The 23204-nt window shown below is 38.2% G+C and overlaps 1 long non-coding RNA gene across 1 annotated transcript; it reads left to right on the forward strand.

The window, feature by feature from the left end:
* The first annotated feature begins 1688 nt into the window (after positions 1-1688).
* On the forward strand, positions 1689-20965 carry LOC136790694 (uncharacterized). The gene is made up of 4 exons (XR_010831118.1): positions 1689-2229; positions 2626-2800; positions 14225-14325; positions 20336-20965. It is a non-coding gene; the product is annotated as an uncharacterized lncRNA (long non-coding RNA).
* Positions 20966-23204: the final 2239 nt, after the last annotated feature.

Genomic DNA, 23204 nt, shown 5'->3' on the forward strand with positions numbered 1-23204 from the left:
TTGTCCTGTTCATTAAAAATATGAGAGAGTTCAAATAAAATACCTTCCTGGAAATCGCAGTCCATTGTCAGAAGAAAAAGAGCAGCTGGTGAATTATCTTCTGTGAATTGCTCACTTACCTCCAAGATAAATACATATATTTTGCAATAATATGTTCCAGACTTTGCTAAAATAGGCCTGTGGTTCTTTAAGTGCTATCTGGCATATCGTATACCTACATATGTAACCCTTATGCTTCAGAGATTAGGATGATTAGCAGAATACAATACTGGCTGCATGTGCACAAGAAGTAAGCATCTTTCCTCTTGTGGAAAAATCTTGTAATTAGGTGCTTGACCATGTCACAACAGCTACAAACAGTACAAATGTACTCAGTAGGAAAGTGCTGTCTGTAATTCTAGGAAGAATAGTATTGTACTGCATTTATTATTATTGCTTTTATAACCTAGGCCATCTATATTCTTCAGTAAAGTTGCATTCAGTCAACTTTGGACCTAAGTATCGGTTTGTTTCTGTAACTTATAATATGGATCATATTGTCTGCATAACACAGTGAGCTTTTATGAGTGAAGATAATTCAGACAGCATATTTTTGCAAACTCCATTTTGTCCTGATGTATTTGTCTCATTACTGTTGATTGATTTCTGACTATTTCTGTAAAGGCGGTGGTCTATAAAATCGCTACATTGTCTATGCATTCAATGGGAAAGACATTTGCCCTGAGCTGCAAATGGAAATTAAAATGTATTGCAAAGGGGTGGGGGGGGGGGGGGGGGGGGGGAGGAGGGGGGGAGAGGCAGAGAGGTGGGTTAAAGTTTGTAGCTGTTGTGGTTTAACCCGGCTGGCAGCTAAACACCACACAGCCGTTCACTCACCCTCCCCCCTCCCTCTCTGGGATGGGGGAGAGAAACGGGAAAGTGAAGCCGGTGAGTTGAGATAAAGACAGTTTATTAAGACAGGAATATAATAATAACAATAATAATAATAATAGTGATAATGATAATAGTATTAATAATAATAACGTGTAAGAAAACAAGTGATGCACAATGCAATTGCTCACCACCCGCTGACCGATGCCCAGCCTATCCCCAAGCAGCCGGCCCCCCCACCCCGGCCAGCCACCCCTATATATTGTTTAGCATGACGTCAGATGGTATGGAATACCCCTTTGGCCAGTTTGGGTCAGCTGTCCTGGGTCTGTCCCCTCCCAGCTCCTGCTGCACCCCCAGCCTGCTTGCTGGCAGGACAGAGCAAGAAGCCGAAAAGTCCTTGGCCTGGTGTAAGCACTGCTCTGCAACAATTAAAACATCAGCATGTTATCAGCGCTCTTCTCATCCTAATCCAAAACATAGCACCCTACCAGCTACTATGAGCTACTTAACTCTGTCCTAACTGGAACCAGGACAGTAGCTCTGGAAGTCATAGTGGTTATGAAGAGGAAATTCTGGGAAAACGTGTCATTGGATAACCATAATGATGAAAGAAGGAGACTGGAAAAAGAACCCCTTTCTGCTGTTTCTCTGAAAGCAGAATCTTGGAATCTTGTTTAAATCTCTACTGCCACAGGATCAGGCCTGCATTAAGGCAGAGAGCAATCCAAATACTGGAGAAGGTGGATAAACTCGAGAGTTACGTCAAAAAAATATATATTGTGTGTTATTTGGTTTAATTGCAGTGAAATTAAACGAGAATTCTATTTTGAGTTATTATCTTGCATTAGACTAAGTATCTCAGAGTGATTTATAGATCTGAATGAGTTAAGTGTCAGGCTGAGAAAGATCATTACTACACCATTTTACATAAGCATATTTTTATGTGCCAAGGAAACTACAGCTTGTTCCTCAGTGAACCCTCCAGTCAAAAAGCAAAATGAAACAAAATCGAAATCACGGATTCCAAAGGAGAGGGAGTTAGGAGAATGAGGATTTTAGAGGCTTGCTTGACAGTAGCTTTCACTTCTTTTCTCACCTGAAACCAACAGCCTTATCACTACCACCTGGAATCAAAAAAGTAATTTGTATCCACTTAAATTGTTAAATGGAAACCACCTAAGTTCACTAGAGCCCACTGGAAAAGAGTTGGTCACGTAAGGTTTAAAGCATGGGGGTGTTCTTTCTCTGTTGGGATATTTTTGCAGCTTTTTATTTCATTGGAATAGACTAGCTGATATTGACCTAGTCTCTGTGGGATTCTTTTGCAACACTTGAGGAATGACGCTTTCATTGAAAGTAAGTTTTGTTGGGAGTGAAGATGGTGTTGTTAACAGCCCTACCTAGATCTGAATATTATGAGTTATGGGGTTGAAGAGTGTATGTGAATGTTTCTTGGTTAAATATATGTTTCCCTTCAACAGCATAATAACCAGACACAGAGGTGGGTGGTGCAGGCTTTATCAATATAGGTGACTGAATGGTATTTTGAAAGCTGAAACATGGGAACTGTTTGATGACCTAGATGAAGTTCCAGAAGTGGGAGTTATTTTAAATCTTTTTTTTGTGATGTTCTCTCTGCCTAACTGGATAACGAAAGATATTAAAGGTGGGGTCATGCTCTTTCTGATAGACATATGTGTATGTTTTGCACATGTGTAATGCTGTTGTGTTTGTGATGTTGCATGCATGAAGAAGTGAAAGTGCCAGCAGTGAGACTAAGTACATTGCTGGTAGCCACAGCAACAACGAAGCAAAAGCTGGACTCTTATGATTGGTAGCTGCACATCCATGACTGGAACAAGGAATGGTCTGAACGTTTCCTTATCTAGCAAAAATAACATCCTGTACATGCGGCACAAGACTGCAGGTAAGCGTTCAAACCATTAAAAAGGCTGATTCTCATCGATGTGTGCCTCATGAGCTCAGGTCAGGGCTGTCTTCTCCAGCTCTAGTTTGCTGTGGAGCAGTACCGAAACACCAGCTTGGCCTACAGGAAGAGAGGCTTATGCTACTTCAGGCTTTACAGATGGCTGATTTAGTACTGCCAGCTTGAAAAGCTGATGCTTTTTTCTAAACACTGAAAACTAATTGTGTTAAGTCTTTCTCTACTTCTTTCTGTGACTCTGTAGATACTGAGCTTGCTTTTCACAGCACACAAGAAAACAGTAGTGATTGGGTTGCTTTCTTGTAGCTTGTGGCATTTTTCGGTCTCTTCTTTTTCTTTGTTTTTTTTTCTTTTTTTTTATTTTCTCTTTTTGCTAGCTTGTTGGTAAGGAGAGTAACTTGTATGTTATTCTTAAATTCAGCAAGTGCATCAAAATTCACCATTACAGGCCTAACACATCTCTTTTTTAGTGGTGGGGAGGGAGGGGGTTCTAAGTTTCTGCCTTTGTGTGACAAGAAGCCACAGAGCTGGATGGAGCCTTGCCTTAATCTGAGACATTTATAAACCATGCCAAAACAAAAGAGAACAACTGAAACATAGTTGAGTAGGGGTGATGTGACTGATCTCTTGTCATGACTTCATAGAAAGGGGGAGACTGAGGATAGAAGAACTGTGAGAAAGTCATTGTTACTGGATTTTGGGACACTGTCTTTGAAGGGAATTTGATTAGACACTTAATAAATGTGTTCCCAGCATACCTGCTGCATTGATTCTATGACCAGCTCAGGTACAAGGCAGTTGCTGTCAGTGGAGAGTGCAAGACTTGAAACATACCTTGGCAAAATGTCTTAGTTATTGAGCTGGGAGGAATATCTTAAAAAGAGAGAGGGTTATTCTGTTTCTGAGACTGTTTAAGAGATGGATAGTAATTCGGCTTTCCCTTTCATGCAGTTTCTCAAGTCCATAAACTCCATAATTTGCAAAATAAAACATCAGGAGTCCATTTTAAGTTTTTTCTTTTTTTTTCTTCCTATTAAGTTTGTTTAAACAATGAATTTCAGATGTTGGCTGCTCTTTGAAAATTATTAAAAGCAGTTCTGTTAAATGTAACTTGTCAGTGGGGCAGGGATTGCTAGCAATTTCTAATGACACTGGTTGTCTTATTACCTCACATCTACAACATACCAGTCCTGAAATGGTCATGGAGTCAGAAAATCTTGCATCCTTTTTTGTAAGCCTAACAATTAGATGCAGCTTTTGCTATTCTGAGATTCTGGCAAAGTATTTTTGGATGGTGAACTCTGATGCTTAGTCTTTCATAATTAATATGCTATAACTATATGGGTTTTCAGGTTTCTTAAAATAATAAACGTATGAATTGGAATTCTATCTCAGAATGCTGTTATATTTGGGAAAATTAGACACTTCTTAACTTAGTGGTTTTAGTCTTTGACTCTTTCACTATTACTGGAAAAATTAGTCTCAGCAAAACTGTTTGTAAATGGTATACTATTTAAAATATACACTTACATTACTGTGATGGTTTTCCATCTTCTGTTTAGCACAGAATAGCTAAGCACTACTCCTTTCTTCCATGATGTCTTGCCACCATGAACAAGAGCTTCAAAAGTTAGAAATTCACTGATGAATTTTAGTTCCTAGTACAAGAATCCCACAGTCTTGAGAGACTACTTGGTAAATTTTGAGTTTGCTGATGTCTGGAAAAAAAATCACCCTGGATAATTCAGTAGAATTCCTGAAGAAATAACAAAAAATAGAAATTTGCCAATGGATGCGGATACTTCTGGGGTAGATACAGCAGGACCTTTGTGGTATACAATATTGTTTTAAATGGAAAGGAGTAACCACTTCCTTAGTGTAATGTCATCAGCCAGATTTCATCACAAATAGAAATTTTCAGTTTTGTTTGCAAAGCCAGGCAAATTTGATTTACACATAGATGCAGCTGCTGAGTTTGAGTTTAGTTCATGTAAAGTTATGAAAATTCATGTTAAAATTCCATCAGTTACTCCATTCCAGTTTCTCTCCATTCCTTGAAAGTGAGAAGTTTTGGTATCTTGAAAGTTTAAAATCCAGATTTCATAGCCTTTGATATAGCATACCTGTTTCTGATACGCTCATAATATGTAAAGGAATCTTATACTTCTATAACCAGAAGGCACTTGAGGACAGTCTCCTGGGATTTGGAATATGGCAGTGAGTTTCAGTTTCACTTTGATGTTTCATTTCATGACAGCCACAACAAATTACCTTAGGTAGCTCTCCTCTTCAAAGAGGAGATCCAATTCCCAACAACAGATGTAGTTTTTGTAGTATTCCTGCCAGGTATGATTTGGATAGCACTGTCATTAGCCTTTCAGATTTTTTTTTCTCCTGTTTTCTGAAACATCTTTGGCATTACATTCTATAATCTTATTGTAGCTCAGCACGGCTTTGGCCAAAACTTATGCTGAAGCCTCTTGTTCCCCTTGATTATGGCTATATTATTTTTAATATCTAATTAGTGATGGAGAAGCTTAGTTTCTTTATTGTTCCTTCCTACAGTTGAAAATTTCTGATGAAATCCAGACTTTCATCTGGCATGGACTAGTGTAGCTCCATAAAAGTCGATGCTGATTTACACTAGAGAGAGTTTCTCACAAAATGATTGGGAGTTCATATCCTCTTGAGTCATTTTTCTGTATTTTAGGAAGGTCTGTTTAGTTTTTTGTTGTCATTGTTTTATGCATCAGAAATAGCACAAAGGATTAATTTGTCACTCCCTTTCCTCTCTGCCTAATGGGATAAGAAGTAGCATGGTTTTCACAGAATATTAGGGATTAGAAGTGCCATTGAAAGTTCATCTAGTCCAATCCCCCTGCCGGAGCAGGAACACCTAAATCATGTCATGCAGGAACACATCCAAGCAGGTTTTGAAAGTCTCCAGAGAAGGAGAGTCCACAACCCCCTTGGGCAGCCTGTTCCAGTGTTCTGTTACCCTCACTGTAAAAAAGTTTTATCTCATATTTAAGAGGAACCTCCTGTGTTGCAGCTTACACCCATTGCCCCTTGTCCTATCATCGGGTATCACCAAGAAGAGCCTGGCTCCATCCTCCTGATACTCGCCCTTTACATATTTGTAAATGTTAATAAGGTCACCTCTCAGTCTCCTCTTCTCCAAGCTAAAGAGACCCAACTCCCTCAGCCTTTCTTCGTAAAGGAGATGCTCCACTCCCTTAATCATTCTTGTGGCTGTGCTGGACACTCTCATGCAGTTCCCAGTCCTTCTTGAACTGAGGGGCCCAGAACTGGACGCAGTATTCTAGATGTGGTCTCACTAGAGCAGAGTAGAGGAGGAGGAGAAGAACCTCTCTCGATTCTACTAACTACACCCCTTCTGATACACCCCAGGATGCCATTGGCCTTCTTTGCCACAAGGGCACAGTGCTGGCTCATGGTCATCCAGCTGTCCACCAGGGCCCCCAGGTCCCTCTCTCCTTCATTGCTTTCCAGCAGGCATTCCCCAACTTATACTGATGTCTGGGGTTGTTCTTGCCCAGATGCAGGACTCTACAGTAGCTTTCATTATATTTAATTAAGTTTCTCCCCACCCAATTCTCCAACCTGTCGAGGTCCTGCTGGATGGCAGCACAGCCTTCTGGTGTGTCAGCCACTCCTCCCAGTTTAGTGTCATCACCAAACTTGCTGACAGCATACTCCATTCCCTCATCCAAGTCGCTGATGAATACATTAAACAGTACTGACCCTTGAGGCACTCCACTAGATACAGGCCTCCAACTTGCCTCTGTCCCATTAACCACAACCCTCTGGCTTCTCCCCTTCAGCCAGTTAACAGTCCACCTCACTACCCAATCATCCAGACCACACTTCCTCAGTTTAGCTGTGAGGATGCTGTGGGAGATTATGTCAAAGGCTTTACTGAAATCAAGATACACCATGTCCACTGCCTTTCCATCATCTATCCACCCGGCTATATCTTCATAAAAGGTTATCAGGTTGGTCAAGCACGATTTCCCCTTGGTGAAGCCATGATGACTGCCCCTAATGACCCTTTTATCCTTGGTATGTCTAGAGACAATGTCAAGGATAAGTTGTTCCATCACCTTACCAAGGATGGAGGTGAGGCTGACCGGTCTATAGTTACCCGGGTCCTCTTTCTTGCCCTTTTTGAAGACCGGAGTGACATTTGCCTTCCTCCAGTCCTCAGGCACCTCTCCCGATGCCCATGGCTTACCAAAGATGGAGAGTAGTCTGACAATGACTTCTGCCAGCTCCCTCAGCACCTGTGGATGCATCCTGTCAGGACTCGTGGACTTGTGGATGTCCAGCTTGCTTAATCAGTCCTTACCCCAGCCCTCATTAACTGAGGCAAACTCCTCCTTTATTCTGACTTCGTTTGGGCCTCGGGGGTATGGGGCTCCTCAGGAGAGCCTCTGGCATTATAGACAGGTATGAAGACATTCACTAACTTTGCGTTCTCTTTATCTTCTGTCACCAGGGCACCCACCTCACTCATTAGTGGGCCTATGTTGCTTCTAGTGTTAGTTTTATCCACAATGTATTTGAAGAAGCCCTTTCTGTTGTCCCTGACCCCTCTTGCAAGGTTTAATTCTAGGGAGGCCTTAGCTTTCCTATTTGCCTCCCTACATCCTCTGAAAACAGCCTTATATTCCTTCCATGTGGCTAGCCTCTCCTTCCATGATCTGTAGACTCTCCTCTTCCACTTGAGTTTGCCGATCTCACCCTAGGGGGGTGGAAGGTCTACCAGTCTTCATCACTGCTAGGGCGCTGCCTCGCCGGTGCAAGCCCAGCTATAACCTCCTCCCCCTTTGAATCTAGTTTAAAGCTTTCCAAGTGAGCCCTGCTAATTCCTGTCCCAGAATTTTCCCCTGTGAGATAAACCTTTCCCACATATTACTGTTAGGCCTGATGTCTTATAAAACCAGCCATTATCAAAGAACCCAAAGCCCTAGCACCAGTCTCGTAGCCAAGCATTTATGGACTGGATCCTTCTATTCTGTCCCACGTCATCACCCCAGAATGGAAGGAGGGAAGAGAAAATGACTTGTGCTCCAGAGTCTTTCACCAACTGTCCCAGGGCCTTGAAGTCTTTCCTCGTTCCCCTCAGACTATGGGACGCAGCTTCCTCCCCACCTATCTGGAAGATCAGTAGTGGGTAGTAGTCTGTGGAGTGCACCAGGTTGGGGAGTGTCCTGGTGATATCCCTGATCCGGGCTCTAGGTAGACTACAGACTTCACTTCGATGAGAGTCAACTCTGCATATAGGGCCCTCCGTTCCTCTCAGAAGGGAATCTCCTATTACAATTACCCTTCTTCCTTCCTTTTTGGAGGCAGTCTTGAGGCATGGTGTTAGCTGCCTCTTCTGATGTGACCTCTTAGGTGGGCCTTCCACCACATCCTCACCTACCTCTCCTTCAAGATGCAGGGCCTCAAACCTATTACAGAGGGGCACTTGGGGAAGCAAGGTAGGTAGGGAGGGGGGTTGCCTGCAATGCTGAAGTGGGATTTGCTTCCAACCCTTCTCATCTGTTTGGTCCCCTCCCTCTGCCCGATAGCAACAGGGCAGGGGCTCCACCACCCTCTGGGGAACATCTCCCCGGCGCCCTTCCCTCTGGCACACCAGGGAGTTACTCCACCAGTCTATCTCCTGCTCACACGACCTGATGCCCCTCAGTCTCTCCACCTCTTCATTGAGCTCAGCCACCATGGTGAGCAGACCTTCCACCTGAGAACAGGCAGTCTCCCCACTGCCCTGCCCCGGCAGCGGCAGGCTCAGGCCCTCCCTGCAGCCAGAGGCCTGAACAGCCACGTCTCTGGTCAGGCCCTCTGTCTGGGTTGCCAAGGTCTTTTTGGAGTGAGTTTTCCATGCATATATTTGTGAGTTTTGTATTTGAGATTTTTCACACAACTTGTACCAATTGCAATTGTCTTTCTCCCTGATAAGAGACTTAATATTGTAGTCTGTTTTACCCTACCAAAACCAGAGACACCGTAATCACCACAGCTAGTGTAAGAGAGTGATTCTATGTTTGTTGTTGTTTGCAAATGTTAGGTCTATGAATACTAAATGCCGTAAGTACAAAAGTAGTGTTTATTATTAAGATACAAAATGCAACTGACCTTGCCGTAAGTACAAACGTAGTGTTTATTATTAAGATACAAAATGCAACTGATCTTCTCTATTTCTACATGAATCAGAGTCTACTTCATGTTATGTTCCAGCTGTATGCATTACTGAACTTTAACTAATGGTATGAGAGTAGTTCTGCTAATGATAGTGGACCAACTCTCATATGAGAGTAGTTCAGTATCTCTGAGTCAAAAGACATGCAGTTGAATAATACCATTCACTGAGTAATTTCCTAAAGAACTTGTTTCAATTATATTATTAAATGAAAATGGAAGAAGAAAAAAAATGGTGTATACAAAGCGTTCAAACTTTCATTTCATGTGAAGTCCCAAAATTTCAGTGATCAAGTTATTTTGGTAAAACTTAGATGATTACTCTAGATATAGGAATATCTTATTTAAGGCCTTTGATTAAATATTAAACAAGTATTCAAAATTTCCTTTTTTCCTGCTCAGTTTCTTCTCACTTTCACTTTCAAAAGTTCAAACATCTTGAAAGTAAAACATTGTTCTAGCCTCCATGTTTGGATAGGATGTTTTTCATGCTTTGCCTTATATTATAGAATGCTTTTTGAATAACCTATAAACATTTGTTTATTTTTTTCATGTTTTTGTTACATTGAAAAAAATAAAATTGCACTGTAGATTGCCCTCTACGTTTTTTAAATGTAAGTAACTAAATAATATCTTTACAATTCAGTACTGTATGGGTAATATAGCAGTATGTTGAAAGGCTTAGCTAGTCCAGTAAGAAATATAATAGTATTACTGTGATAGCGAAAATAGAACTTAAATACAACTAACTTTTTATTAATATTCTACTTGCTAAAGCATGTTTCAGCAGAAGTGAGTGCAGCTTCTAAAGCTTATAACAGAATTACATGAGGTTTGTATGAGTGTTTGTGAGTGAATTTCTATACAGAACTGGAATTTCATTAAAAATAGCGTATTAATATCTAGACATACTTAATGCTAACCATTACCAGAAATTCAACAATTATCACTAGAAATATTAGCCATATTTTGAAGATAGATAAATAATAAATAGAAATATCATTTTCCCTTTGAATAAAAATCAATGAAGCATTTAATATAGGCTCCTGCACTTTATTTTACACTTTAGCATATGGCTTTAAGTAGTGTGATCAAAGTTCTTGTGCTTGCAATGATGGCAGCATCTTCCTTTTCTATGCACTGGAGCACTATGCTCTGTGTGGGGCTCCTATGATATCATTGGAAGTGCTCAACCTAGGATGAAAGTAAGAATCGTGAGAGAGAGATACAGATTATAAATGATATATATATATTTTTTTCCTTAAGTGGCTTAACCTTCAGCAAACCCTGTAATTCAGACATGTCACTTCGGAGTTGGCTTTGTTCCAAATGGAAAGGAAAATACGACCACTGCAGTGCCATTTATCAATCAGATGTGAATCTCTCTACTATATTGCAGCTTAGACCATGAGTCCTTTCCTCTAAGCAATTAATTTGCATGAAAGTCTAGATGTAATTCAGCTTTAGAATTTTATGAATAGAAGTCATTAGCAGTGATATTGAATAACTAAAAGATTTAGGTTCTGTGCACAAACTTAAAGCTCATTCTAATTAATTGTTTTTATTCGTTTTGAAGTATTTTAGTGACTTTTTAAATAGGGAAATGTGTACAATACTTAATAAAGCTATTTACAGCCAGGCAGATGACATTTCAAGTATTAATTCCTGGTTGGTTTATCTTAAACTTGTGCATGTACAGATATATATATAAAATACTGCTTTAGTTTGGAACTTTATATTCAAAATTCTGAAAGCCAATGAAGGCTGGGGGGGGGGGGGGATGAAGTAAAAATGTAGAATCTCTCTTGACCAAAGTAAAAGCGTGTAGTCTGCAGTCTCTGTAGATCCTACAGCTCCCAGCAGTTTCATGCCTCGGTTGACTTGATTTTAATTGAAGAAGATTATTGGCACAATTGGAATATATCTGGCACACATTTGAAAAGCTGGGAGACCAAAATAGACTTGAAAAAATGAGAGACAGAAAGGCTTTATGGATCTTCAACATTTTAGGGAATGGTGGCAGAGAAGGAAGGACTTCCCTTGTGGTCTAGTAATTTTATTTCTGAATGTTCATTGCCTGAGGCATCATTTAAAATAATTGTCACTGACGTTAGGCCTGACTATGAGATGTGTGTTTGTTTGTTTTTTTGGGGGATGGTGGTGGGGTTGTTTGTTTTTCTTTTTTCCCTCTCTTCGACTGAGAGACCTGTGACTGGAATTAGACTGGTGATGCGGTAATGGTTGGTAGCTGTCTGCATAGCCTCTGCAAGGTCTTTTAGTGCTTATCTCTATCACACTTAAAATATTTTTATCACTTTGCTTAGGGAAGTAGAAAGCAGGAGAAATGAACTTCACTGCACACAAAGTTAATAATTTTATATACTCTGTCTGTTCTGATGTGGTGCTATTTCCACTAGGCTGAGTAAGAGAATGGAGCATCTAAAGAAGTTTGAGAATATGAACCTTAAAATTACATCTTAATGGTAAATACTGAGGAGGAAGAGCAACTACTTTAGCTAATCAATAATATGAAATATCTAGCAGTTATAACTTGGTCAGGAGTATATTTAAACTGGAAATTAGAAGGGCGATCAAAAGAGCAAACATAAAATGTCATTTCAGTTATGGTAGGGAGGTCAAAAAGATAAGATGTTCCAGGATGGAGACTGATAAGTTTTTGGGAAGAATTATGGAAATGCTTAGGGGAATTTCTGGAGATAAGAAATTCAGAACGGGGAACACTGAACCTAGCATATCCAGCGTGAACCAGTGTTTGTTTTATTGTCTTGTGTTGTATACGTGCAATGTTTAAAGGTTTGTTAGTTATTTGTAATGGAAATGAGAGGAAAGAAACTTTACCACCTGCAGATTTGTAATTTGATCACAAAGATCAAACACTTATGTTTCTTTATTTGCTGCCTTTTAAAATCACTGCTCGTTCCTAGAACTGGTGTGAGAGGCCTTGTCTCCACCAACACATGAAGTTGCAAAGACTTGGCAGATTCACATAAATTTCAAGTCAGAAATTGTTTCTGCTGCCTCTTCCCCCCAGTGTGTTCACCCCCCCACACACACACCTTATAAACTCCAGGCAGTTTTATGATAACCGTGGTTTTGTTTGCATTTTCTTTTCTATTTTGCTTTCTCGATTGGGGTATATTTTGTTTTCCCGACTCCACAGAGACATGTTAAAAACAAAAGCATCACAGTATCAAAACAAACAAACATTTTTCTTCCCTATATTGCAGGGCCTTCAACTGGAGATGTTCTTAATATTTCCCACTGACAGTTCATTTTATATTATCTGCAAGTTTTTCATTTTTGGCCATTTAATATAGGTCCTGTGTTTCTTGTAGTATGTTCAGAAGTGTTTGATAAGCCATGTTGAACAGTGGATGCCATAAACTCTCAACCAGGAACCTATGTAATGAGGAAAAATAATTGTTCAGCATATAAGGGTAGCAATTACTTTTATGGGAATCTGTCAAAGTACTTCCACAGATTTTCTGGTTTAGTTTCAACTAGAGACTAAACCATTATGTAGACTAAATGGTGCGCACTGCAGTCACAGCAATATGTATTCCTTCAGCTGGTGGCAAATAACCAGAACTTTAAGCTCCTTGAATGAAAAAAAATGTGCCTTTGTATAAGAGATGCACACAAAGAAAAAGAAATAATGACAGAAAAGACGCTGAAAACAGGGAAGGCCATAAAACTGTACAGAAAGAGGTGGAAAATATGTTGAATGATACAAGCTGGCTCTTGAACAACAACAACAACAAAAACGGGAAGATCGACACAACAAAACCACTCTAGCTTTGCTGAAATGATAATCTTAGTAGAATAAGCTGAAAAATCACTGAAAAACAAAGAGCAGCTATGTGTACTCTTCACATTGTGAATGTGGTCAACGTTTTAATCTTTGCCTTCCCCACAGCTTGCTTTACATCCTAGGACAGCAATTTTGGTAGCAGTAAGCTTCAGGACCACAACAGGACTGTTAATGATTTGGATGTATACACTGTGTTGTTGTATGCCGTGCAAATCAGAATAACTGATTTTGCAGTAACTTTGTTCAGAATATTTGATTTTTTGCTGTGTAGCGTTCTTCTGTAATTCATGCAGTATTTGAGACTTGCTCTCCAGTTAAAGTATTGGGAAAACATAATAAGACAAACTCCTGACGTGTTGGTGGAAGTAGTCTGCCTTATACGTGCCTTTTTTGATGTTTTTCTTCTGCAGGGTTGGAGGTGGTTGGTTTTTTTGTTGTTGTTGTTTTTTTGTTTTTGTTTTGGCATTCTACCTGAATCAGTGTGCTCTCACTTTCAAATTACATTCCTAAAGTTGTTCAAAATTCTCTTGAAGTGTTTATGAACACTAGTGACCATTTTATTGAGTAACTTTAAGAATCTGTTCTGCGAGTGTTTTTCTACCATGTCATGAGCATGCAGCATTATAACACATATATATATGTTGTAACATATATATATATATTATATATATAAATAAATATATATATAAAAATAAAATCATTAAGGGTGGAAAAGACTTCCAAGATCATCTGGTCCAACCATCCCCCTACCACCAATATTACCCACTAAACCATGTCCCAAAGTACCACATGAACCTTTTCTTGAAAATCCCCAGGGATGATGGCTCTATCACCTCCCTGTGCAACTGTATTTCACTTTCTAAGATTAGTGGTGGTTGAAATTCTTATTTAAATATTTTATTTTGGAAAAAAATATTCTTTGGAACAAGCTTTCTGTGACAATGTGTCAGCTTTGCAGTGACAGTTTTATGATACAATTTCATCTTTAAATGAGACACTAATTCCCTTTTCTTAGAAAAGCAAGTAAAGTGGACTTGGCACGAAGCTAGACTGGCGGAGACTCAACTCCAATTATCTGTGTCTAACTACCTGCCTGTGATCTCCCAACTTCCAGACAAATACCAGCCATTTGCTGTTCTGGAATAGTGTTGTTACTTTTCTCCCCTTTTCTTTATTTTCATTTTCCTCTTCATATTTTTCCCCTGATGCATTGAGAGCAATAAATAGAGGAAAACAGCAGTAACTGATGTGGGATGGAAAACATACTTATCTGTATTTCTGTAGTAAATGTAGCAGTACACACATACACCTGTAGTAACTGGAGAATATCTTCTTCCATTTCCGCACAGGTTTCAGCTCTTTATTGCAGGATGAAATATAAAAGAGAGAAGAATGGGGAGGGAGCAATAAAAATAACACAAAACTAAAACCCAGAATAATTCATCCTTTGGTAAGTCCAGAAGTACTTCAAAGAGAATTTATTTCGTAGCCTTAGTACACTTTTTAAAAAACAAACAAACAAAAAAAAAACCCACCATAAACCAGAAAATAGATTTGCAAAAGGCACTGATGGTTCTTTACAAGTGACTATATCTGGATGGTGTGTATTGTGTCGCAATATAAATTTTCCCCTTTTTTTTTTTTTAACATTGTAAGGTACTAATGTAAAATTATTTGGGAATCTATGGACTAATGTGACGGAAACATGTTTGAATTTTCCTTTTTAAGACCGAATTGACTACTGTAGTCAAGGAGTATATGTAGTTAAAGATATTTTTTCATTCACTAGCAAAATACTTTCAAAAAAAAGTGATAAAATTATTCTACTCTGTGGGAGCATATAGGCAACATGAGTCTAAGCAGACACAGTGTCAGTTTTGATTTCACTGTTCTTCATTATTTTTCAGTATTAAAGTTGAGAGCTTATTGCTGACGAAAGTGAGCATCATGCACTGAAACGTCAAATTTCTAAACTGCTGCCTACCAGTGAAGTTTCCTCCCTTTTTGTCTGTCTTGAAGAAAAAAGCGTTGGTGGGTAGGGGGCTGTTGTGTTGTCAGTTACAAGGAGGAGGCTGAGCTCCACACAAGGTTTCTGCTAGTTTGCTGCTATTAGGATGCTCTAGCTAGTCAGATAGGGGAGATAGACTTGACATCAAGGAAACAGAGACTTTCAAAAGTGAAAGATTACTAAAACTTTGTAAGATATTTGGATGCCTGGCTTTTTTAGGGGAAAGATAAGTGGCCAGCAGCTGTTAGACAACCAGCAAGAAGGTTTAGGGTGATGAGGGTGATAAAAGTATAGTGCTGCTATAGTGAAGTGACTATCAGACCTCTGTGAAATATCTTCCTATCAGATGTATTATTTTCTCTACCCACATGCTGCAGTAAAAAATCCTGAAAGTGAATTTGCAGGTTCCTTATTAATGTGTTTAAACACCGAAGGTTGTACTGGGCTAAACTACAGCAGATCTTGTTTGCTAGATATTGGAAGTCTGCCTTCTGTTCTGAATATATTTTTCTTTCCTGGGACAAAGAGTAAGGATTTTTCCTCTAGCAAAGACACTTCTCAATAAGGATCTCAATCTGATTACAGTGCAAAACACCCTGTATTGAAAGGCTTTCTGCCACAGTGATCGTTACGTTGTGATTCTGTGTCCTGCTGTTACTAGCTAAGCTACACCAAGCTAGGGATAAAATTTGCTGGCCTAGGTCATAGTTTTCCACTATTGGAGCTCCAGAAACAACATGTAAATTGCTCATTTATGGGTGATTGAATGTTTTACATGTTTGCTGGTGTCAGACGGGAAAATCTTTCAAAAATGTCTGGTAGTAGTGAACAGATACTGGAAAAAAGGCATTTGCTCTTATATGGCAGTGTTCTTTGGAAAGAAATCTAAGATGTATGTAGAGGTATAAGCTTAGAAAATGAATCCCAGATTTAGAGTACATTATTTAAATTGTATGTGTATGTATCTATATAATATTATCTTGCAACATAAGACATCTATGCCTAAAACAATGCTTTAAAACAAACAAAAAACCACAAATGCTTCCCCACAAGTTTCCAGCTATGAAGTTGGATGAACATAAAGGAGAGGGTGGGGGGAAGTATGTGAATAATACTTAATTTTTTCACAGGGTTTAAAACAAAAAAGTACATGCACGCTTTTCTTCTAGTTCTTACTTAGCAAGTGTAGGTCACAGTTTTTGATTGCCTGGTTAGTTGGATTATTTTCATTGTTTGTATTCTCCTAAGCATATGTGCTTTCTGTACTCTTTCAACTGATGTTGAATTGGATAAGCTGCTGCTGTCTGTCTTGAGCACGATTCATTATGACCAGAGCCTGAATAATTAATGAATTTCATAAATTTCTACGTGTGTATTGAAGCAATAGATATTATTCAGAAAATAATATTTTGTGATTAAGATAACATTAGTTGGTATTCTGTCAATCGCTTTATGTTCCATGTACAATTAGAAGTTCACAGCAAAAGAGGTAGGACATTCATCTTAGGAGCAGTAATACGCAGAATAGTTCTTGTTATAAAAGTAATGAAATAAGAGATTTGAATGTTAGAAATGTATTGCAAAAGTATTTCATGAATGCTAACAATATGATTATATATAACTAGTAGATAACTTTCCATAACCTCCCAACAATTTCTGTTTAAATTGTACCACATCTGTACGTTTGACCAGCTTAGTTCTTCCTCTATTAGTTAGTACTAAAACATAATTCCTTTCAGGGTAATATCGTGTCCACAATTGATTCTCTCTTCTAATTTGTTTTATAACCTGTTTTGTTTTCCATTAAAGAAAATATTCTGTTTCAGTCCGATTATCTGCAAGACGGATGGATTTAGCACTTTTGTAGACACTTGATAATACTGTCTTTTGATCTTGATGAAAGTTTCTTTTTCGTAAACTGTGAATGCAATAACTACATTATTCTTAAGTGAGATGAGTATGTTTAGTATACCTTCAAGTTTTTATGTGTATTTTAAGTTTTCCCTTGAGTCTCATCACAATAATAGATAAGGAAATACCTATAAGAACTGTGTTACTAAGAAAGTAAGTTATAGAGAAATCAAGCAGATATTGTTGCAAGACACTGAGATGATACTCTTGTTGAAATATTTCTTGTGTTAGATAGGTATTTAGTACATTTAGTGTATAAAATATGCTAACAGAGGCACTCAATTTATATGTGCACTATAGGCAGGTATGTATGTGTGATACATTTTGCTAAACAAACTGCATTGTTACATGTCATTCTGAACTTGCAGTATACATGAGTATATATTAGCATCAAAGCTCTGGAGCTATATTTGAATGATGAAGTTACCAAAACAAATAGGAAACAGGAGACAGAATAACAGATGAATGCCATATTCAGGAAGAAGAGTCCTTCAGAAACGTGTTTCTGTGTTCCTTCAGCAGGACATGGGTTGGGTAGGAGATGATCAAAAGGGAATGAAATGACATATCCACACTGGGATCAATCTTTCCTTTTACCACAAATACACACATTCCTCTAGACATAGGAAACTAATAAGCAAGCAGAGCTGAAAGGGATTCTAACAGGAATTCTAATCTATCATTAAAAATGTGGTAGATATTCCATGTTGGGACAGAGACTTCCATTGCCTCAAAATGTTTATGTATTTTAGATCTAGATAGACTTGAAACGATACTAAGACATAAGAAGCCAGACTCTTACCAGATCTAAATCGAATATTAAATTAGGAATGAAATGCAAGTGAGAAGTCTTCTGGCATATTTCACTTTGAGGAGTTGCTTAGTTGCTTGAATGACTCCCCGAAGATGTGGAAAATAATCTAAAAATGAAGTGGCTTTAGCTATTCTGGAATCTTTATGCACAAAGAATATCTTTCTTGTACCCTGTTTTTTTTTTTTTACTTTTATTTTTCTTTTTAAGAAGATACATATTAACTAATCTTCAAAGATGCATCCACCTATATTGATGTTAAAAGTATTCCATGGAGCATGAACAAATTCCCTTTTGTCACCCTTGAACAGGTTAGGAAAAGCACTCAGAACATGTTAATTTTCTCTTGTTCCACTCTAGGAAACGTTTTCAAGACTTTTGTATTGCTTATTATTTTTTCTCCTGTCTCCCTTTCTTTTCAGTATTGATGTCGGTTTTGTTTTGCATGTACCTTCACCTTTACACAAATAAGTAAACATTACTCACCCAAAGCCTATGAAAACAGGAGTAAGGAAGTTCTAGCCTTTTGCAGGTTTTATGTATGCTAAAGTTTGAACAGTGAAAACTTCATTTGCTATACAGACTTGCGTGGACCGAAATTAAATTCCCTATAATGAAATTCATTTTCATGTAGGAGAGTGCTCTTACCTAAAAATCCTTGTCTCTGTGTAAAGAAATCTAGTGTATAACATGATTATTAATATGAAGGCATGTAATTAAACCAACTGATATGACATAGCTGAGTTACTGAAACGCTAACTCCAGGGAGTCTTCAGCTTTCCTAGCCAAGACATAGAAGTAATCTTGTGATTATTCTCATCTGATTCTAGAAATGTTCAGTGCAAACCAGTATGGGTGGGCTGCAAACTCAAATGTACCTCAGTAGTGTAGAAGATGCTAAAATCAAAAGTACAGGAGAGAAAGGAAATGATCTCTGTTGTCTAAGACCGTGATTTTCTTATTAAATAGAATAAAAAGATTTTGAGACAAGTGCATTGGCTGAATTAAAGAACTGGGGAACCAAATCTGAAGGGCCATGTTGTTATGTACAAATTATAGACTTCTAGATTTATTTTTTTTTTCCAGAGGGTTATAATTTCATATAGTTAGTGGAAATCAAACATGTATTTAACAAACAAAGCTAAACCACACATTGAAACTTTGTCAGGAGACAAATTTAGAGCTGACACTTTTTAAGTAGTATCTCATCTTGAAGGCTTCTGGTTAGCAGTAAAATTGAGATCACTTATTAAAGGTAATACTAATTACGTTATTATCTACCCACTCAAGTGTTTGTAATTATCTTTACTGTCAGAGTAGGCACAAAATGACACAACAAAATCCAGAGATTCAGACCAGTTCTCAAAGAAGAAAACTGCAGAAAAATTTTGACTTGCTTGTGCGTTTTTCATAGTCAGTGGGATATACCTGAGAACATAGTTGTAAATGCCATGAAAACCTTTTCAGTGAGACTCCACAACCTGCAGAGCACCTCTCAAGAGAAGGGGAGATAAAGTGTCCCTGTCTGTCAGAAGCTGCAACATGCACTGGCACAGATTTACTACTCTTCAGTCATGGATCCTCTTGTGCCAAAATGAAAGTCTGGTTCCTGGTGAATAGGACCTACTCAATGAGTCTCCAAAGTGTAGTTTGGAGATCTCTTTCACCACCCTGGGTGACAAATCCTTTCTCATCTTTTCACTGAGAGTTATATATACCTCTAACTTGCTCTTTCTTGGAGCTCTGCTAAGTGTTTTTTTTTTTTTAACAGATTAAATAAAAAAAAGATTGTATTGTAGCACAGTTATTAATATTATATTATTCATTGTGATGGTAATTGCTTATCAACAGGTACTTCTTAATTATCAGGTTGCCTGTAAATGCCTAATCTCAGATCTATACTAAATGCAAAGTGAAGCAGTAGGTGACAAGTTGACAACTTTGGGGTTATCCAAAATATCAATATTAAGTGTCTAATTTTATTTTCTTGAGCTAAATGATAGCCAGAATGTATCATTATATTTGAAAAGGTTAAAATGCAGATGAACTGCAGTTATGACGTCATGTTCAAGAATACATACCTTATACATCCATTTTTCTGAAGAGCTCTGTCTTAAGCTTATTGTGCTGTTTCCAAACTGCTCAGGTCACTTACAGTTGTAACTCTGGTCAAAGACTTTCTCCTGCATTGTGAACATGTCAAAGTATTGCCTAAATGAAAACTGTGGTCTGGTGCTTAAGGTATTCTCTTCAGTGTTCAACTTTGCCTGCCAAGTGCAGCTGATAGGTATTTTTTTTTCCCACTCTGAGTAACAAATAATAGGTCACCTGATAGGAATACACATAGTTTATGCTTATTTATTTTACTTTCCAAATAACAACTTAGTTGAGTAGGAAAAGCTTTGCAGTAAGAACTGTTCTGTTTAAATGGATCGAGTAGCTCAAGATTTAGCAGATGTAGGTGAAAGTCCTTTGAACTGGGCTTAAGATTTCGGAAGACACCATACTTTTAGGGTAGACTATTGGTGATGAATTAGGATCATTGGTGACTTCCAGAGATCCTTACTTGGCTGTTGCTAGCGTTCTGCCCTGTTTCCACCTTTCTCCAAGCAACAAAATCAAAAGGAGGGGTGAGTTGTACCCAAAACAAATATAAAACATTCTTTGTGATCCTCTCCATGTGAGCAGTGAAGTGCAGCATTAATACTTTTTTTTTTTTTCCCTGAACAGAGGCTTCCTGGGTTCCCTGGATGTGTGAGTGAATCCCATTCTTTACAGTGAGGACAGGTGAGGGACGAGCACTAGTGAAGGAAGCTTCCTTATCCTGCCTTATTACTGAGTCTGAGTTTTGAGTTGGAGAGATCACCTCTTCAAAAACTCTCAGGCTCAAAAGGTACTTCATTAGCCTCTGTGCTGAGGTTGCCAGTGAGTGCCAATTAGTTCCAGGAGGTGTTTGTTGCTGTAATAGGAATTTAGAAATTCCTTCTCTGATAGAAACGGTAATGACTGCAGGATAACACTGTCAGGGCTAGGCTCACTAGGTTTCATGTATATTGCCTTGGCTGAATGCTTTGTAATTTTGTAAATTGTGGTAAGTCACAGTATTTGGACTACATGCAGATCTCTGTTTCACCTGTGATGTGTCTGAGTCAGCTTTCTTTAAATAATACGTGCTTCCTGATCAGTCTGTCCTTTGATTTCTGTAATCATCATTTTGCCTATTATCTCATTGCAACCATACTGAATAAACTCTGGACTGTTTTCAGATTTCTGTAATTAATTGCTCTGATTCTGCAGAGTATTATTGAATGTTTTTATTTGCTTTATATTGAATTTTACTGCATTTTTATATTAATGGATATTTTCTGGCTCTTATTTTTCATTTCTTTCTGCCCTTCCATAGACTTTTTTTCCTAGCACATACATTTTCCTTTAAAACTAATACAAATTACCAGTAAAATGTCAGTGCCATGTTACCTTGTTGTTCAACTTTACTCTCTTTCCAGTTAGGACAGATGTTTCTTGAATTTGTGCCCATTCCAATCATTGTTCTCCTTAGTCTATTAAAACAATATAGCTTATACTTTTTTATGTATGTGCTTTTTTTTTTTTTGTGCCTGATGCTCTGACATCACAGTCACTTCAAAGTCTGCTCTGTTTTTTGTTATTTTTCCTGGTAATGGGCATCTACTAGAGTTACAGAAGGTATGGATGTGTATGAACTGTCATAATATAGTGGTAGGAGACAGGCATAAATTTATTCACCCTTATAAAAAGAAGAGACTACCTCTTCAGTTTCAGGTCTAGAGTGGAAAGTTATGGTATACTGCCTGAGCACTTGTGTAATTTCTTGTCATGATACAGGAGCACTTCTGGCCTCTCTCACAGGATGGTGGTAGGAATTTTTTGTTATTTTCTTTTTCTCTCCAAGGTCTGCTTGAGCTCTTGGTATGTTTTACCATTTTGATAAAGCTAATCTTGCTGCTCACCAGTTTCAGAAAGCCCAAGTCTGTGATAACTCATCCTTAGCCTATATCTCTAAACAAGTCAATGAGAAGAGAAAATATAGCTAAGCTTGAAAGTTTGTTTGGGGGAAGAGCTGAGTTACTACACAAAAAGACTGCAGAGTAACAGTGCCTTATACTGTCAGTTTCCAGAAAGGTCTTTACATATGCTTTTAGCTTGTTCGGACTGTGAAGTTCAACATCTTTTACTCATGTTTTAGATAGCATTTTTTTTTTTTCCTCAAGTAGGTCTTGTTGGGAGCACCCCGAGGATGTGTAGCTGTGATTCACCCAACAGACCATGTGTCACCTCTTGCTTCATAATGTGATTGTGCCTCATTGTGTACCTGTACTATTAGCATTGATGCTCAAGCAAGACCTGAGTTTGGATTTACCATTGATGGAAGTTGATGTTAAAGTCCTTTCACTTTAATGTTGCAATACCTGTATCAGTGGCTAGATACTGTTTAATGAAGGACAAGAGTTCAGGAACACAAGTGTTTTGGTCAAAAAGTGAAAGACAGCCATGAACAGCTTGCAGATGTTATAAAAAAAGGAAATTCTAATCAAATGTGTGGAAATGAGGTGTCTTGATCCTCCAAGGCACTGAAAAACCTGCTGGATGAAGCCCTGTGCATCCTGACCCATGTCTGGAGAGGGAATTGGATCAGATGACTTCTAGGAGTCTCTTCCATCTTAGATTACTCCATTGCTCTAGAACTAGATGAATGAGTCTTATCATGAAACTTGATTTGAATGTTCATGGCCTTCTAAATTGGGAAGGAAAAGAGTACAGAACTAACATCATCTTTAACTTCAACTGCTTTAATCAGTCCTTTGATCACTGAAAATACAGTATTTGGTTTTCAAATTTCTCTTACAGAGTTCTCAAGGTACTATTGTAGTAAGATTCCAACCCCCCCCCCCTTGTTTCTTGTTTTTGCCTTTTTATTTTTCAGTTAAGCAAAACTGTTTTTTAACTTATTTCTTTATAGTGTGAATCCCATTCAGGTATCCTTTCTTAAAGTTCTGCTAATCTCACAAGATAATGTAGAGGTTTTTAACCTGGCCTAAAGTTGTATTTCTCTCGTAATTACATATAGGTGGGAGGGACTGAAAGATGGAAAATGGTTACAGTCAAGGAAAGGAAATCATGAGCAAGGCTGGGTGTTGACATCAGTATATGGAGCTTAGAGATCTGGCTTAAGATATTTTAGAAAGTAATTCTTCATTGACACTGTCTGATTTACCTGAATACAAAGAAGTTCTGCTAGAAGCCAAGCTGTGTGGAAGAAGAGCTTTCAGGCTTGAGACAAAGATTTAATGGTTTTCAGAGTTTTAGATTTGAAAACAAATAACCTATTTTAATGTAAGAGAGCTGCCTGCTCAAGAAACCAAGTTGTGCTTGGTAGAGAGGTAATAGTTTTGTAAATTGGAAATTGCCTAAACAGCTTGCTTAGACTAGGTAGATGTAAACATGTAAGGAAATGGTGAAAAACAAGGGGGGAAAAAAAACTCAGAACATAAAGCTTTCCCATTAGTTCTGAAAGAGGCTCTTTTCCTTCAAAACAAAATTGAAAGGCTAAAGAAAAAAA

The sequence above is a fragment of the Anser cygnoides genome, chromosome 4, assembly GCF_040182565.1.
Source record: "Anser cygnoides isolate HZ-2024a breed goose chromosome 4, Taihu_goose_T2T_genome, whole genome shotgun sequence".
Lineage (NCBI taxonomy): Eukaryota > Metazoa > Chordata > Aves > Anseriformes > Anatidae > Anser > Anser cygnoides.